Raw genomic sequence first — 17,662 nt, 5'->3', positions numbered from 1 at the left:
CTTAAAATCCCTATCCAGGGAAATTAAGTAAAGGGACCGGTAAAAGGGATCGATGTTGAGAAAAAATTTGTTGTTTGTCGCAATGTTTGTTTCTTTTAATCAAACAAAAATAAAAAAAGGGATAAAGTAATTTAAAAAATAAATAAGAACTAATAAAAAATATTGTTCTCTGATATTCTTTCCTGGCCATAAGAGATAAGTTATTTAAATATTCAAGTTGCTCAAGTTAGATGGGACACCTTGTATATACATATATACATGTGCATATAATATATATATGTATGTACATTCGCATGCATTTGAAACGATAGTGAAAAAGTTCAACTCGTACTATCGTTCGTTTCCATCGTTACTGCGACAATGGAAACGAAAAATAATGAAGACCAAGCGTGAAAAGTGCGAAGCAAGAAATAAGATGCCAAGAACAGTCGGTAAATTGCTGCTTCCTTTATTTTTTCGTACACTTTTCTTTTTCTTACGGTTCAAAAGAACGATTCTCATCAACCTGCTCACGTTTGACTAATAGAGAATGAATGAGTGAGCAAATTCTGTTCAAGAGAGAACTAAAGAGAATTAGTAAAAGAGAAAGAGGGAAAGAGAGAGAGAGAGAGAGAGAGAGAGAATAAAAGAAAGAGCAATAAAGTATTAATTATAAATATTACGTGAATCCGAGATAATAAAACGAAAATATCGTGACATTAAATCGGTAATATATCATGGATCTTTCTTTATCCGTAAAATAGTATAATTTACATGAAAATAATAAAAGAATTTTACGTAAATATTATTGAACGTGATTTAATCTGGGTATATTCTATTTATCGATAATTATGATATCATATTTAATATTTTATATACCAATGAAATCAAATGTCTTTTAAATTGAAGTAAGATATCGTCGAAGCAACAGAGGAAATAGAGAAGTTAAGAAAGACATTCTCAACCGCCTCCGTGGCGCAATCGGCTAGCGCGTTCGGCTGTTAACCGAAAGGTTGGTGGTTCGAGCCCACCCGGGGGCGAATTTTTTTTTCCTTCGAAAGAAAAAACATCGAAGAAAATACAACGTCATCGTTGTTGGAATTTTACGTTCTTTTCTATTTTTTCGTTTTCCTATACGCGACGTGTACACGCGAATTTCAAATGTGTAAACGAATTCTTCACGTATTTTTCCAAAAGTAAGTAAATACAATGCAATTTTCACATGCCCGTATTTCCCGTCCATATAAATCATCGTCAACGATCACCTGTTTCGTTGATAAATATAATAAATTTTATCATCTATCGTATTCCATTTACAAGTTTTATATGTATTGAAATTTCCAACATTTTCTGATCAACACTCGAGGTGTGTACAATGTGTTATATACAATGTACACATAGATTCGAACGAATACTATCTCTTCTCAGCCATGTTTCTGTACTGATGGCGTAATCAGTAATGCAACTCGATCTTCAATTTTAAAGGATAGGACAGTGTATCTCTCTTCTTCAGAAAATATAGAGATTCGAGGTACCACATTTTACAAGAGGGCCTCATGAAATATTAATACTGCAGAATCGTGAGTAATCTTTATGGGCCACATCTATATCGCATTTAAGCTTGGCACGTGCTGCGTTACTTTATACTACCCCTACTCTCTACCCATCTCTTTCTCTGTCTCTCTTATCTCTCTTTTTCTTTCTCTACTCCTCTACACTATCCACCCACGTTTCTGTCGATTAGGCTGTACGCCATCCAAAGACTGCCACTGACGATCGTAGTTCCTAGAATTGCCAATAGATGGCTGCGAAATTCTCGAAAGTAAACCTACACATTACAGACTAGATCAAACTACTCGCAGGTTGTACAGATCGTCATTCAGTGGGTTACAAACTGTACCACTTTAAGCAAATGATGATTGTTGGAGATGATCCTAGTGATTAAACTTCGCTCCTGTCCAATCTAACACTATCGCAGATTGGTCAGTGAATATCTGATGCTCCACTGAATGACCATATTTCTTAAAATTTATTATTTAAATACAGAATCAAATTTTAAAGACGGATGTTCCTACTCGTTATGCCTCGCAAAAATCACTTTTATATATTACAAGTAAAAAGATTAAATCCGTGTTTTTATCTATGTCGATGAGTAATTTAAATTTCATTTGGTAATATAGACAACTAGATTTATCATCGCGACATCGGGAAATAAGCTTTTGAAACTTTATCTAACTTCTCGTATCAAATAAGTCATCTCTGGAGAGTGAGAGAGAAAGAGAAGAGAGACAGAGCACACACACACACAAGCAACAAACATATCTGGCATTGGCAATATGGTTTAGAACTTTGCTATTATTGCCTCGTTCCTTTGTATTGATTATTATTTCTTTATAAAACATTCTATATACATAAATATACACAGTGTGTTAAAAAAATAATTTAAAAGTTAGAAAATATGCACATGTATATTACATAGCAAGTGATGGTTATTCATTGAAATTTAGTTATAAAATACTTAGTCAATATGGATCGAAACCTTAATGGTCAATATGCAACGAAAATTCTAAATATATCTTTATAATGTGTAACCCATTTTTTTAACACCCTATATATTGACAACGTAATATAAAGACACGTTCCTAACGAGACTTTTAACGAGTTTCGTTAAATCATTTACATGCACGAACATGAAGAACAATTACAATTTTCAGATATGAAAATTATGTGTTACACTGACCTAGGATAATTTCTAGACCTAGTTATTTCGACAAGAGAAAAATAAATAACAGAAAAGGTAATAAAAAACACGAGGTCATTGTTATGTCGTAAAGAGATATTATCAAAAAAAATTTCACCCTAATACGTATATTATCTTTTATTTTAGATATCAATAAGAAAATAAAATCTCTTACTATTTATTACTAGATTATAAAATTATGAAAATTAATTTTTTCACAATGATTGCAAAGAAGAACTTTGCACGATGATTAGAACGAAGAAATTTATAATTAATTTATAATTACTTCATACCCATATCATCATAACCGATTTATCAATAAATATACAACAAATTTATTTCACTTCTTTACTTCGTATTTTTTATCTTCTTAGGGTGAAATTTCATCTTTGATATGTCATTTATGATGTACATTATCCTCGAGATATTACAAATTATTATAAATAATATTATTACATTGGGTAGATGAACTAAAATCAAATATAAAACGTATAAACAACTAAATGGAAGTTTCTGATGGGACAAAAGAGAAAGAAAGCTTTTTACGTACGGTACGAACGTTATTTTCAATTTGCAGATATTTCGAAAATATATATTATTATCAGTCAAACACAAGTTCGCTTTTCTATCTACTTTTATTTCATCAAATGTAATTCTCTGGAATATTCATTCCACCACGACATAGACTAAAAATAATGAGAAAGAGGGTAAGTTTGAGAGAGAGAGAGAGAGAGAGAGAGAGAGAGAGAGAGAGAGAGAGAGAGAGAGAGAGAGAGAGAGAGAGAGAGAGAGAGAGAGAGAGAGAGAGAGAGAGAGAGACAGACAGAGAGAGAGAATGAGTTGCATTATACGTGTATGCTACCTAGTTTGGCGGTAGCTTCATTTTAGTTAGATAATCCTCCAGTGCACAGAAAGCAAGTGTATGTATGTGAGTGTATAAGAGAGAGAAAGAGAGCAAGTAGTTTACTTTATAGGTGTGAGTACAAAGAGACCTTTAATGAGTTTTGCTTAATCCATTAACGAGGTTGGGAGTATATATATCTATGTCTCATGTGGGAAATTCACGAAAACTGTACTACCAATTCTTATGGTGTGTCAAATGCACAAATGCTGATAAAGCCTAATTTTCTTCAAGCACGCCACAAAATTGTTTTCTCCTCTTTCCCCTCTTTCTGCTCTTTTTCTTCTTCTTCTTCTTCCCCTTCTTTTTGTAAAAAAAAAAAAAACACTCTTAATGTAAAACAAAGACAAATTTCATACTACTCCATTAAATTACTATCTTGAAAAATGAAGACGTTTGCTTCTTACGATTTTAACAAGTATTTCACGAAGAGAACTGAAGATCTTCGAAATGAAATGTATGATATGTAAGAAAGATGAATACTTATATTTATATTTAAGAATTATCTATATGTATGAGTATTAATATTGAGATGTTATAAGTTCGGTAAATCGATTAAAACCATTCTTGATAGAATCTACTTTTTTTCTTTCTTTACATATGAACTATCCATTACAGAAATGTTGTTACATGAATATAAGAAACAGTAATCTTTTTAGATGTAATATAATTTCGTTTCGAAGAAAAGAACAAAGAAAAAAACGAATAGTATATATATATATACACACACATACAGACACGTATACATACACACCCACTAAGAAAAATGTCTCTTTGATCAAGAATAAAATCTAGTCTTATTTGAAGTTGCAGTTCGAAAAGAGAACGACGAATGAAGAACGTAAAGTGAAAAAAAAAAAGAAAAGAAAAGAAAAGAAAGAAGAGAAAGAAGGAAAGATAGCGAATATAAGCAATAGTAAAAGAAAAAGAAAAGAAAAAAAAGAGTTACAGAGAGGAATACCACCCTGGTTGGTGCGGAGTCGTTTTCTTTTCTTTTTTTTTCTCTTTTTCCTCAGATTTCGCGAGGAAACTCGTTATCCTTTTGCCATGCTTATTCATGTCCCCTTTCAATTTTCTTTATTCCAATTGCTTTGTATTTTTCGCGCGGTCGGTTTGAACCATTATCATACTTTACACTAGTCAAATATTGTACGAATTCTACGTAAAGCCTTTTTACCATAGGATCGTTGTTGTTTCTTTTTTTTTCTTCCTTTTCTATTTTTTCTTCCTTTCTCTTTTTTTTTTTTTACTCAGTGTTACCGGCGCTATACTTTCATTCCTATCCTTTGCCCTGCTTTTTCCTAAAAGCTCGAACAATACCAGCACGAAAAATTTCAACAAATTCCAATCTCGATGAAACCGAGTGCTTGCTTGCTCTTTCCCTCTTCCTCTCTCTCTCTCTCTCTCTCTCTCTCTCTCTCTCTCTCTCTCTCTCTCTCTCTCTTTCTGTCCTTTCCTCTCGTTTTCTCTTTCTATTCATCTCAAAAGAATCGAAGAAAACAATTTCTTTAGTCCATCGTAATCGTGCTTCCGCATTTCTACAGTTCAAGCTCTTCTCTCCCTCCTACCATCCTCTCTATTTTCTCATCACGTTCGGCCACTTCATGCTCACAATCGTTAGAGTGCTCTCTAAATCTTCTCGACCAAGCTAATCTGCACTCTACTTCCCAAAGGCATCGGCCGCCTATCGAAAAGGCTGGCTCGATGAACAAACGAGATAACGAGATGTCGATAAAAAGAGAAAGAGAAAGAGAAGGAAAGAAAAAGAGAGACATAGAGCATCCTTTTATTATCTCGGTATTGCTGGCTCGATCTTTTACGATTAATTGCGATCGGATTCCTTAGCGTAATGTCCCATTCTCTAACTCACGATAATGATTAGGATAAGTTAATATCCCCGTTAAAGTGATACGGCGATATGAATTCAAGGGAATCTTGAAAACGTCAATTCCATTTTAAAAACGGCAAGGAGAAAAAAAGAGGGAGAGAGCTTAAAAAGTCCATTTCAATCTCATTACTTATCGTCCGTAAAATTGGCGAAATCTTGTAAATTTTCAAAGATCTTGATTGAATTCTCTATAATTCAAATCATTTTCCCCGTTTAAAAAGAAAATTCATATAAAATTTAAAATCGTTTGGAGGATTGAAAGCCATAGAAAATATAAAATTTATAATCAATAAATATACATTCTTCGAATATGAATTGTAAAACAATTTATTTATTTTTTCTTTTTTGAAGCAGAAAAGAAAACAAGAAAAAAGAGATTGAAGTGAGATCTTAAAAAAATTTCATATGAATGAAACATGTTAATAACTAGAAAGTTACATGACAGCATTACACAGGTTATAATCCACGATTCTCTGTAACTAAACCTAGTGTAATTCAATTTTTTGTTCGTGGAATTCATGTTCAAACAATGTTCAAACAAAAATAATATAATATAAAATTTATAGTATACCTATATAACTATACTATAATCAATAGAACTTATATTTATCAAACATTAACTTCCGCATATGAGCTAACAAAATTAAAACTGTTAAAACTGTTAGCTAACTAAACTAAAGAGTTAAAACTTTAAAAATACACATAAATGAGAGAGTAAAAGAGAAACAGAGAGAGAGAGAAAGAATATGTGATTTAAAAATTACATGTTATATTTACAGTTAATAATTTTTCAACAATTTTACAAAAGATAAGAAACAAAATAGACAGAATTCAGTCAAATGGACCAAACATGTGAATTTAACATTTTCTTTTTACTCTCTCTCTTTCTCTCTCTCTCTCTCTCTCTCTCTCTCTCTCTCTCTCTCTCTCTCTCTCTCTCTCTCTCTCTTTATTTCTCCCTCACCCATTCTTAAGATATCAGACAGTGATTTGATATAATGGCATCCAGAAGGGCTGTAACGTTTGGTTCGTAATTCAAGACACGATTCAGGTTCCACCCACAAAACTCTTTGAAAGAATAGCAAACGGTAACACCTCTCGTGTAGAGTCAGCATTATTGTCCAGCCACAGTAAATACATAGTTCGTGTAAAGTTGGAAGAGTGGACAAATAATGACCTCTAAGAAGTAACTACCAATTTCTAGCGACCTGATTTTTCCCCTCTATCCCTTTTACAAACACTTGCGCCCAAGGAAGTACGAAACATTTCGAGAAGTAATTAAGGTAGAAAAGAGGATACACGAGTGTAATCCGAAATAGAATAGTATTAATTGTTTGCTCGATTGTGAAAGATAGAATTATTTTAAACCGTCGCTCTAAACGAGAAGTTTTCTGTTACAAAAAACGAAGTAAATTTCTAATTTAAAAAGGAATATATATATATGTGCGTGTGTGTACGTAAAAATTAAAAAAAAAAATGTAATGTCAAACCATTGCTTGCTCCGTAATTTACAAGTTTACTACTACAATAACATCTGCCACTTTATTGTCAATCTGAAAGAATAAAAACAAAAAAATAAATAACTAAATAAGAAGAAATTCTTAAACGAATAAAAAGAGAATGGCGTAAAACTTAATAACGCTTTTAAAAAATTTAATGACGAACATTTACGATCTAACTACTACGGTCTAACACTTACGATCTATAAAATAAAATAAAATAAAATAAAATCTTCGAAGAACAAATAAGTTAGGATGTTTCTGTAGAAAACTTTCGCATGTCGATGTAAAAAAATAGTCCAACTAGCTACAAGCTACTTGACTAGAAAGGTGAATGGTGCGATCCATAGGTAGGACTTTTAAAAGATCGTAGGGATCTATCGAATTCTCCGAAGGGATCCTCCTAGAAGCAACATGCCCGACAAATTGAGTTCAGATCCTGTCTCTTTCTCTTTCTCTCTCTCTCTTTCTCTCTTCTATTTCTTCTTCTTCTTCTTCTTCTTCTTCGTATTTCTCACGAGCTAGGCCCTTTCCATTTCGATGGATTTTTCCCACGGGTCAATGGAAAAGGCTTGAACTCGATATTCCGCAGGAGCTTCTAACCACACTTTGAGTGACCACCTTTCGCCAACCACAAGAAGGAAAAACCTGAATTCAAACTCTGATCGAGCCCTGAGGTCCTTTCGCTTACTCCGTAACGCCCTTGGCCATACTACTCTTATCATTGTAGTATTTCTTTTTTATTTTCATTTTCATTTTCATTTTTATTTTCACTTTCTTATTCATATATATATATATTTGTTTTTCTTTAAATCGATCGATATATATTATGTACGTAGATATAAAAGAAAAAAGAATAGTAAAAGAACATTTTGTACAGAGATGATTTCATCGAAGTTTTCTCACTCGAATGTAACGTGAATTTTTATTCGTAACACGTCCATTCATCTATTTCTTTTCATTGATGTGTGTGTATATATATATATATATATATATATATATATATATATATATATAGAATAAATGAAAGAGATATGACGAATAGAAAAGTTTACACGTACGATTAAATGTACACACTCCCATTTATAACGCAACAAGTTCGTAGGAAAGCTTCTATCCCAGAATTCTATGACGTTGAACGAACGATACTAATAGCATTCCTGGTATAACTTGTTGTTTTAATGATTCAAGTTATCCGATTCGAAACGTCTCATACGAGAGCTCTATCTTCTTTGAAATGGCGTAGGTGAACTCGAGGACGAGAATATTACGTAATCGCGTTGTTACATAATCCTAAGTGTAGTTTTTAAATAAATCTTTCAATACTGTCGACATTTATTTTTGTTTCAAGAGAAAATTCTCTGGTTCCAAACGAACAATTATCTTGAAATATCTCAAATTAATAAACTAGTATCGATTTATCACTTTTTCTTTTCTTTTTTAGAAATTTTAAGAAAATTGTTATTTATTAATGTTTCATAAAAAGTATATCAAATAGCATAGACAACATTTTGATAACGTTATATTCTAAGAACTAAGAAATTCTGTTTTCACGTAATTTTCATGTAACGCGATTTAAAGAGCACAGACAGCCCTCATATCGTTACACCCATACGCCCATAAAAGCCCCGGATGGAATATATTTGTTATATATGCATTAATTCAGGGTTTGCTTACTAAACACAAATTCCGTATAAAATAGTACGAATAAGCCGTATTATAAGAGATTTTCTCGTACATTTAATTCTTAAAATTTAGTTAGAAAAAAAGAAATATATCACGAATGAAGCCATCGCGAATGAAATTTCATCCTAATATATTATTTATTCGTAAAACTAATAAAAAAAAAAATTATGTAAGTAACAGTATAAAATATTATTATTCATTATCAAATGAAAATGATAAAAGTAGATACAAACAACGATTAGGAGAAATAAATAATATAAATAATATATAATATTTTATACATTTTACTCCATATTTCTCAGTTTAATAAAAACAAGAAAAAAAGAGAAACATTACGTTTAAATACTTTGCGCGATTTCGGTCATCACTTGGTGGTCCTAAGAAAGAAAGAAAAAAAAGAAAAATAAGAGAAAAGAAAAAGCATTTACCGAGAGGAATTTAAGAAAACATTATCGTGATGGCGTGTTTTTATCGTCCAGCCGAAAACGAGTCTGTTTCTCTTAAGTACATAGAGGCGATCTATAGACCATAGTAACATCCATTGGACCCTTTTATCTCAAACACGCAAATTACTCTCGTCAGAGCAAGCAAACACGAGTTTCTAAGACACTCTCGTATAACAAAACGAACTTCTGACCACCTTAGAGAGATAGTTCGGTATGATATAATACGTCTTGTTAGATCGAACAGAAGGAAGGCCTCCTTCTCTTGGCTCATTATCATCAACTCGAGTGAGATAATCCATACCTTCTGATCGTGCATCTTCCCATCGTATCGGGAGTACGTAACAAGGGAAGGATTTCAGAGGTGCCATGATAACAGGAGGTCTCCCGGCGTTATTGACATAATCGAAGGGATCACGAATCGACGTTACGCGCACGCGCAAATTTACTTGGGGATCCCATAGGTGCTCGGAACACCGTTCGAAATAGTTGGAAAATTTGTCGGTGTTTGTCCATTAAAATATGTCTATGCACATGTGCCTGCGGCATATAACGTACGTAAGTATATACGAGATATGTAAGATGTGAGTGATGAAAATACGTATATAAATGTTATTCAACGTAAGATAAATTTTATTACGATATGATAAAACCGGTTAATCAAAGTAAATCGTATGACGTACTGCAATATTGATCAATTATACATAATCTACATAGAATCTGCAAATACGTAAGTGTGTAAATATAATAGACACGGACACATACATAATATATGTATGTATGTATGTATGTACGTATGTACGTACATATGTATGTGTATAAGAATACTTGTATATATATCATGTACAAGTTTACTTTAGATTACAATAATAAAGTTTAAGTTACATAGTTTCCTATTTGATATCTCTATGACACATGCATATATACACATACGAAAATGGTTCATCCATTCATTCATCCGTTCTGTATTATTCCAACCGTTAAATATTATTTCAACGAAGGGAGTATACATATATTGACCGTGCAAATACTCCCGAAGAGCCGACCGAAATGGATCGCTTTAATTGTACAAGCGTATCATCGAGCTTCGCCTATTCCAGAACTTCAATTCGTGTGTCTGACAAAGATTTCTTTTTTTTTTTTTTTTTTTTTAAGGAATATGAGAGAAGGAATGAAAGACATTATAGCAAAAATCATGAGACGAGAGTGTGAGAGAGAGAGAGAAAGAGAACATTAATTTTAATTTCTTGTAAAAATACGACGACGATGCCTCTCTTGAATTAGTGGATATCGTAGATAAAGAACGAAAAAGAGAATTCGTTTGAGAAGAAAACCGGAAAAGAGAGGAAAAAGAGGAAAAAGAAGAAGAGAAAGGGAAAAAGGAGAAACAAAAAGATATAAGAAAAGAACTATCCCTTTCTCTCTCTTTTTCTCTTTCTCTTTCTCTCTCTTTCTCTCTCTCTCTTGGGAGACGTCATCGGTTTTTCGAGAAACGACTTGGATGTGCCTGGCAAGCGATTAATCCTGCTCTTTCAAAGTCGAGAAGGACTCTTCATAGACGAAATTCAAGGACCAAAATGTTTCTATGTACAACGATAAAATTTAATACGATTTAATATACATATATATAACATTTTTCTTTTATTTTACCAAATGAAAAATAAAGAAGAAAATTGTTTTTCTTTTTTTCTTTTATTTAGAAAAATAAACGATTTCCCTCTAAATTTCCTGTATTATAAATATGTATATATCGTAAATTTGTTCGTTTCTTTTTTATCTTCTTATTTCTTTTTCTCTTTGCGTTCGAAAAAAAGAAAACAAAGAAAAAGAAAGAAAAAGAAGAAGAAAACAAGACGCGAACTGGTAAAAGGAGTTATCAAACGTATTCGTCGCTCGTTGATCACATCCACAACGATTATAAATACCGTCCACTTGATTTTCCTCTTGACTTTTCGAGAACGAAGAAGAAAGAGAGGAAGGGGTAGTAGCTTTGAGAACAAACGTTGAAATCGAAATGCAGGTTGGTGGCTGTCATACAAGAAGGAAAAATACGGCCGTTCACCGCGTTAAGATAGTACTCTTAATTAAACGCCTCTGTTAAAACGTGGATTTCACAACACGAGCCGGATGCTGACAACTGCAATGTCCACCTAGCAGCCACTTCTGTGCTCGGTTGTTCCTCTCTTTTTGTTTTCATCTTTTTTGTTTTTCCTCTCTCTCTCTCTCTCTCTCTCTCTCTCTCTCTCTCTCTCTCTCTCTTTATATATATATATATATACATCTTTTCTTTTTTGTATTTTATTTCTTTCTTTACCACAGTAAAAAGATCTCCTTTTGATTATATATATATGTGTGTGTGTATATATATATATATTCCTGTATATTTGTGTATGTATATGTGTGTGTATGCGCGCGCGCGTGCGTGTGTATCGCTCGTTCTCTCCGTTCATCTAAATCCTCATGAAAATGCCCTCGGGATTCAAAAAAAGAGGACGCACGTTCGTCCCGTAATTTCATCGTTCTCGTCGTCCTCGTTCGAAAATAAAAATCCACTGACATTACAATTCTAATAATATTCTTCCTATGATATCGGAGAAGGAAAAAGGAAAGAGGAGAAAACGAAAGAAATAATAAAAGTAAAAAGGAAATCAAGTAGACGGAACAAAAAATAACAAGGGTAATCTCGTCTCGAAATTAATTGAACGTATCAGTGAAAATTTCGATTCTATCCGCCGCAGTAATATTTCTTCTTGAAAAAAAAAAAAAAGAAAGAAAGAAACAAACAAACAAACAAAAAAAAAGAGGAGAGAAAAAATAAAGAAGTAAGAAAAAAAAAAAACGTCGACAGAATTATATACAAAGTATGTATATTTTACCGATAATTGTTTGGACAAGTCAATGGCCTCAACGACACCGATACTTCTTTCCGTTCTCATGAGAAAAAAGAACTTTGTTCAACGGAGTGCGTGTACCATTCGTTTTCCTTCAAAGATATATAGGGTTGTCTCTCTTTAGCTTCCTCTTTCTACCAACAGACACGCGAGTTTAGTTTAGCTAGGGACGTAATTTATATGGACGCTTCCTCTTTCTTTATTTCTTTCTTTTTCTTTCTCTCTTTCTCTCTCTCTCTCTCTCTCTCTCTCTCTCTCTCTTTCTACCCCTTTTTATTTCTCTTTCTCTATCGCACAGTGTGCAAGAAAAGTCGATAACAAAAGAGGACAGGACGTATCGGCGAGTAGTAGGCGTCAGGTGCCGAAACTAACTGCTATTTGTTTTCACAATCGACGAATTATTTCCGCTTCGTGTTCGTCGATCAGACGTTAGAAAAAAAAGAAAGAAAAAAAGAAGCTCCTATCTGATACCGTGACATCGACCAATTCGCTAACCATTTCGATCTCCTGTAAAAAAAAACAAGTACGAAGTCGACTAACGTGGATGAGTTTTAAAAACGTAACGTGAATAATGATTGATTGAAATATGAGAAGAAAGTAAGGAAATTGTGTCGCGAGACATTAACAATTTTCTTACAAGTATTTTCTTATCTATATTTCTCTCTAAAAAATAGATTAATCTGTTTAAATCAAAATTCGACAAAAGACATTATAAAAACGAATTGCATAGATCTCATTATATCAAACTAATAGTAAATCGGTGTAAATAAAAAAGAAATATAATCATATATTCGGAACGACAGACGATAAGAAATATACAAAACGTAAGAAATATAAAAGTAATACAAATAAATATAAATATGTTACAAATAATGTTCCTTTCGTATATTCGACATGTATAATATAGAAATATATTTTAAAAGTGTCAGTGGGAAATATGAAAGCGTTTGTCTCTTCGTTTTCGAATTATTTAACGTCGAGAGAAAAGGGAAAAGAGCGATGAGAGGCGAAAGATAACTCGGCTCTTCGAAGTTTTCGCGATAGATAGAAAAGTTTGTCTCCCTCGTCTCTCTCTCTCTCTCTCTCTCTACCTCTTCTTTTCCAACATCACTGCCACTCCTATGCGCAACCACAGATCCTCCTCTTCTTCTCCCATTTTTTTTCGCACCATCTCTCTCTCTCTTTCTCTCTCTCTCTCTCTTCGCAACTTATTCTCACGTTTCCTGTGGCCTTGCTCTGCCAGCCGTTCTCGTACGCTTTATGAAAATCCGTTTGAAATTAGTCGAGCGAAACGACGTGGTTACACGAGTCCCATAAATGCGCACCTAAGTGCGAGAACCACACAGCTAACGGCGCAACATAGTTCACAAGCTTTCCTGTATTTCCGGTTCACGACGATAAGAAAAAAAAAAGAAATATATATATATATATACATACACATATATAAGCGAAAGAAAAAAAGAAAATAACATCTTTCCGTTTTCATCGGAAAGCTAATAAACCTGACGTCGAGAATTTCATTAAAAATATTCAAATATCCCGTAAAAATAACGAGAGAGTTCGACGTATAAATATTTCAAAAATTAATTGAGATATTGAATAAATCATTTATGGGATTAAACATCGCGCCTGAAGATAGACAACACTCTGGACTACGTCGATAATGTTGCTTGCGAACGCCATCTATCAGTAAGAAACTTTTTCGTAAGCCTCGCATGATAGGTAAAACTTGTTACAATTATATGTGACACGTTGTCTATCATAAGGAGCTTAAAAAAGTATCTTACCTTTCATCGATTATGTATAAAGGGTTGTCTATATTTCAGACAATTAAAAAGTTAAGTAACAAACGAATTAATTATTAATTACAGCAAAGACTTTCCGTAATTCACAAAAAATTGTTCCTTTTCGTGTACGTACGTGAATTTATAAAAGCGACAAAAAACGAGGATCCTTCCTCTCTGAAATCTCGGCTTATATACGCTGCCCTTTGATAGTAATGAAAACTGACTGATTACGTAGAAACGACTCGTTCTATTTCAGAAAATTTTACAACGCGTCGAATTGTAATCAACGAACTAGATATTCGTATTTGTATTCGAGAAAAATGTTACTCCCGACAAAGCAGAATAATAAATCATCGACATCGGAGACACTCGAAACTGCTTTCGTGCGTTTTACGATAAGAGTCGGGCGTGACGTGAACGTCGATCATTTCAATCGTCGAAAAATAAATCCTAGAAATATGCAACTAGGAGAAATAGAGAAGGGGAAGGAAATTAGGGGAGAAGCCGAGGAGAATGTGGGTTAATACGTTTCAAAGCTGGTTAGCTCTGTCGCCGTTAATGTCGGTTGTTCTAACGCGTGTAACGCCGGCCGGTCATTATGTGGCTTTGCCTGAGGGACTCCAACGAAATGGAGACCCTCAAACGGCTCGATTTTGCGGCAAAGATAGAGATGTCTCCTGCTTCAAACTGGCCCAAACCTCCTATCTGTCATCTCTATCTCTTTGTCTCTCTCTCTCTCTCTCTCTCTCTTTCGTACTCTCTCTTGTTCACTCTGTCACTTTAACTTGTTCAGTCTATCATCGTTAAGCAAAATCCATTCTAACTAAACGTGAGAACCGAACCAAGCAAGATGTTTCTTGCTTCATCAGATCAAAGAGGAACTTCCTGCATCAGGAGAATATGATTTTCTCATAATCTATGCGACGAGATATTCTCTTAAAGTGAGAAAGTAGGGAAGAGAAAAAGAGAGAAAAAGAGAGAGAGAGAGAGAGGGAGGGAGAGAAAGGGAGAGAGAGGACAAATGAGGCCTAGCATGCACGTACGATAGGTTCTTGAAAATCTTGATGATGCTCCAGCTCTCGAGATCAATCGAGATTCCTCATCGATCGGTTCACATCCATGTGTGTATTGTCGAGTCTCGGGAGGAGCTTGATAATTGACTTCGTGATTACGTGCCTTGAGACGATGACAGAGAAGTGGACTTCTATGTGTTAACTTGGAAGAACTCTTACCTCAAATTTTTTATCCAACACCTACATGTTATTCTATCTAATGACGTCGAACTCGGAATTGTCAAATTTTTGATTTAAAAAGGATCAATTATATCGTAAATGATCGTAAAAAATTCGTTATTAGATCTTTCTAACGAAATTAACGAAGTCATTCTATACATACATACATACATATGTACATACGCACGCACATATATATACACACATTGGAAATTTTCCCTTACGGTTTTGCCAGAATATTCGAATCGAACCAATTTACTCTGCTAAAATTTCTCGTAGTCGAGAAATTTCAATGTATTATAATACTATCGACACTACTAGCGGCTCAGTTTCCTCGACGATCGAACCTACGCCGACGTAGTACCGACCGCCTTCTTTCATTAGACTTCATTAAATCCCTTCGCTTTTCTCGTCGCGTAACTGTTGCCCGTGGACAGAATATTTTACGGGCATGCAAAGTACCGTTTGGTTCGCTCAAACTCGAGAAGACGTTCCTTTAATCTCATCTTTAAAGGAACATTTAAAGTTCGAGAGCATGGATCTGCATTTTATTATTTCCCCCTAGTTTTAATTGCAAACGACAGGGAACGTCATAGGTATACGATATATTATCGTCTGTAATTATCCTTTTACAAGCAAATATAAGATAACTTTTATAATATAACTTTTCTCCGAGGTAACACGATGTCACGTAAATAAAATTAATGTTAAAATCATATCAACGTCATGATTAATAATATTCTAGATTGATCAAATTAATATTAGTACGGCGAAGAATTGAAATATGATCAAACGTAAATATACTATATTTATCTATCGTCGAAATAAATTCGATATAAAAATACCTTGCGAGCGAAGAGTATCAAACGTTTTCTATACTTTTCTCTAACGAGATTAGAAACGAAACAGATGTAGTCGTAAAAATTTTATAGGCATTACGACGTGCACTTGGTTTAGCGTTTGGAACGTACATGTATACATAGGTGGGCAATAAATAGATATATACATCATTCTCTAACAACAAAAGAATAGTATTACGAGTGTGTGATATTCCAAAGGATAAAACGAAACAAAAAAGAATACAAAATTATGTCAATGAAATTAACATTAGATTCATAAACATTGATTGATTTTTATTGAAACCTGTCCAAAGTATATACTACCAAATACATATATTAAAATTAGAGCAAATACTGACAAACCCGGTACTCCGTATATCCGAGTATTTAAGAAAAGATATTCAAGCAAATTAATAATACAAATCTGATAGATTTACGGCTATATTTTATCGAGGATCATAGCGTTCACTTTACTATCGATTTTAAACGGCTGAAAATATTTTTAGTGTGAAACTAAGCTAGCTATCTATTACCTGAGAATATTGATTTATTCGTATTTATATAACAAAAATAAAACATATCTAATTAGAAAATAATTAATTGTTTTATACTTTTTGTTATCAAAAAGAAAAAATTTATAAATTACTGGAAACATCGTAAATATTCGGTTAACACGGATAGATTATCTACTCGAGTAAAATATACCCGAATATTTTTTATTTTGCCTGAGTATCTTACGGAGTATCCGGAAATCCGACGTAACGAGTTGAGTAGTAACAGTTCTAATTAAAATTTTGTTCACTTTTTTCCGTTTCTTCTTCTTTTTTTTCCATTGTAACATTAATTCATATCGTTAAATCAGTCAAAGTTAATATAAATTGTTACAAAATAATATTTATGATTTCCATAAGTTCGAGCATAAAATTCGAAATACGTCAAATTTGACGGGTTTCATAAATCTAATTTTAAAATTATTGATTACCCTTTCGAAATATTCAACGAATCAAATCCATGTACGTATATACATACATAGGATACATAGCTATCGTGAAAATATGGATACACAACAGAGTTGTAAGCGTTTTTATAAAGAGCACTAAGAGATAGATAGAAAGAGAAGGAAAAAAGAGAAAAATAGAAGCAAAAGCGATCGATGAAACTGTAAAAGAGAAGTGATCATCGAGAGAGGAGGCTCGTTAGTTTCCGCTTTGAAACATTCCATGCATGTCGCTAAAATCACCAACCGTTGTTACATCGGCACGCCGATTCGAAATATTGAAGGCAGCGGTCCTCTTGCTTACAAAAAAGCGATAAAAAAAAAGGAGAGAGAGAAAGAGAGAAAATATCGACTTGTATCTTTTTCGTCGTGAGCTATTTTTTCATGTTTGCTTTTACTACTACTTTCTCTTTCCTCTCTTTCTCTCTCTTTCTCTCTCTCTCTCTCTCTTTTCGTCATTTCTTTTGCTTTAACGTAAAAGCTTCGAAACCTTCGTTGCGTTTATAATCACAAGAAAAGCTCGAGATTTTCTTACGGCTAGCCCGTAAGTCCTCGATCTTTTAAATCGTCAAATGGCTGACCGGGTTTAAAGCTCTCGGACTTTAAACGTTGAATCGATCTCTTAATCGTCCTTTGCTTTCTCCCTCTTTCTCTTTCTCTTTTCTCTCTCTCTCTCTCTCTTCTCATCCAGTTACGTGACATTCTCCGCGCGTTTATATACGGAAAACTCGTATAAGTAATAAACGTGTGTGAGTGAATCGAATATATTTGTCAAAATTA

General features: G+C 33.5%; 2 protein-coding genes and 1 non-coding gene across 6 annotated transcripts in view; 2 read left to right on the top strand and 1 right to left on the bottom strand.

Annotated features, from left to right (window-relative positions):
* The window catches only part of LOC127063183 (dynein regulatory complex protein 9), a 72,157-nt gene that overhangs the window by 28,224 nt on the left and 26,271 nt on the right, over positions 1-17,662 (top strand). The gene's annotated exons all lie outside the window — the stretch shown is intronic.
* LOC127063178 (acetylcholine receptor subunit alpha-like) overlaps positions 1-17,662 on the bottom strand; it is a 93,821-nt gene that overhangs the window by 51,303 nt on the left and 24,856 nt on the right. The window lies entirely within an intron of this gene.
* Positions 946-1,019, top strand: Trnan-guu (transfer RNA asparagine (anticodon GUU)). Its single transcript has one exon. It is a non-coding gene; the product is annotated as a tRNA-Asn (tRNA).

Source organism: Vespula vulgaris, chromosome 4 (assembly GCF_905475345.1).
Source record: "Vespula vulgaris chromosome 4, iyVesVulg1.1, whole genome shotgun sequence".
In the NCBI taxonomy this organism is placed as follows: domain Eukaryota; kingdom Metazoa; phylum Arthropoda; class Insecta; order Hymenoptera; family Vespidae; genus Vespula; species Vespula vulgaris.
The sequence above is the reverse complement of the archived record's forward strand: the minus strand, read 5'-3'. Positions and strand labels throughout refer to the sequence as shown.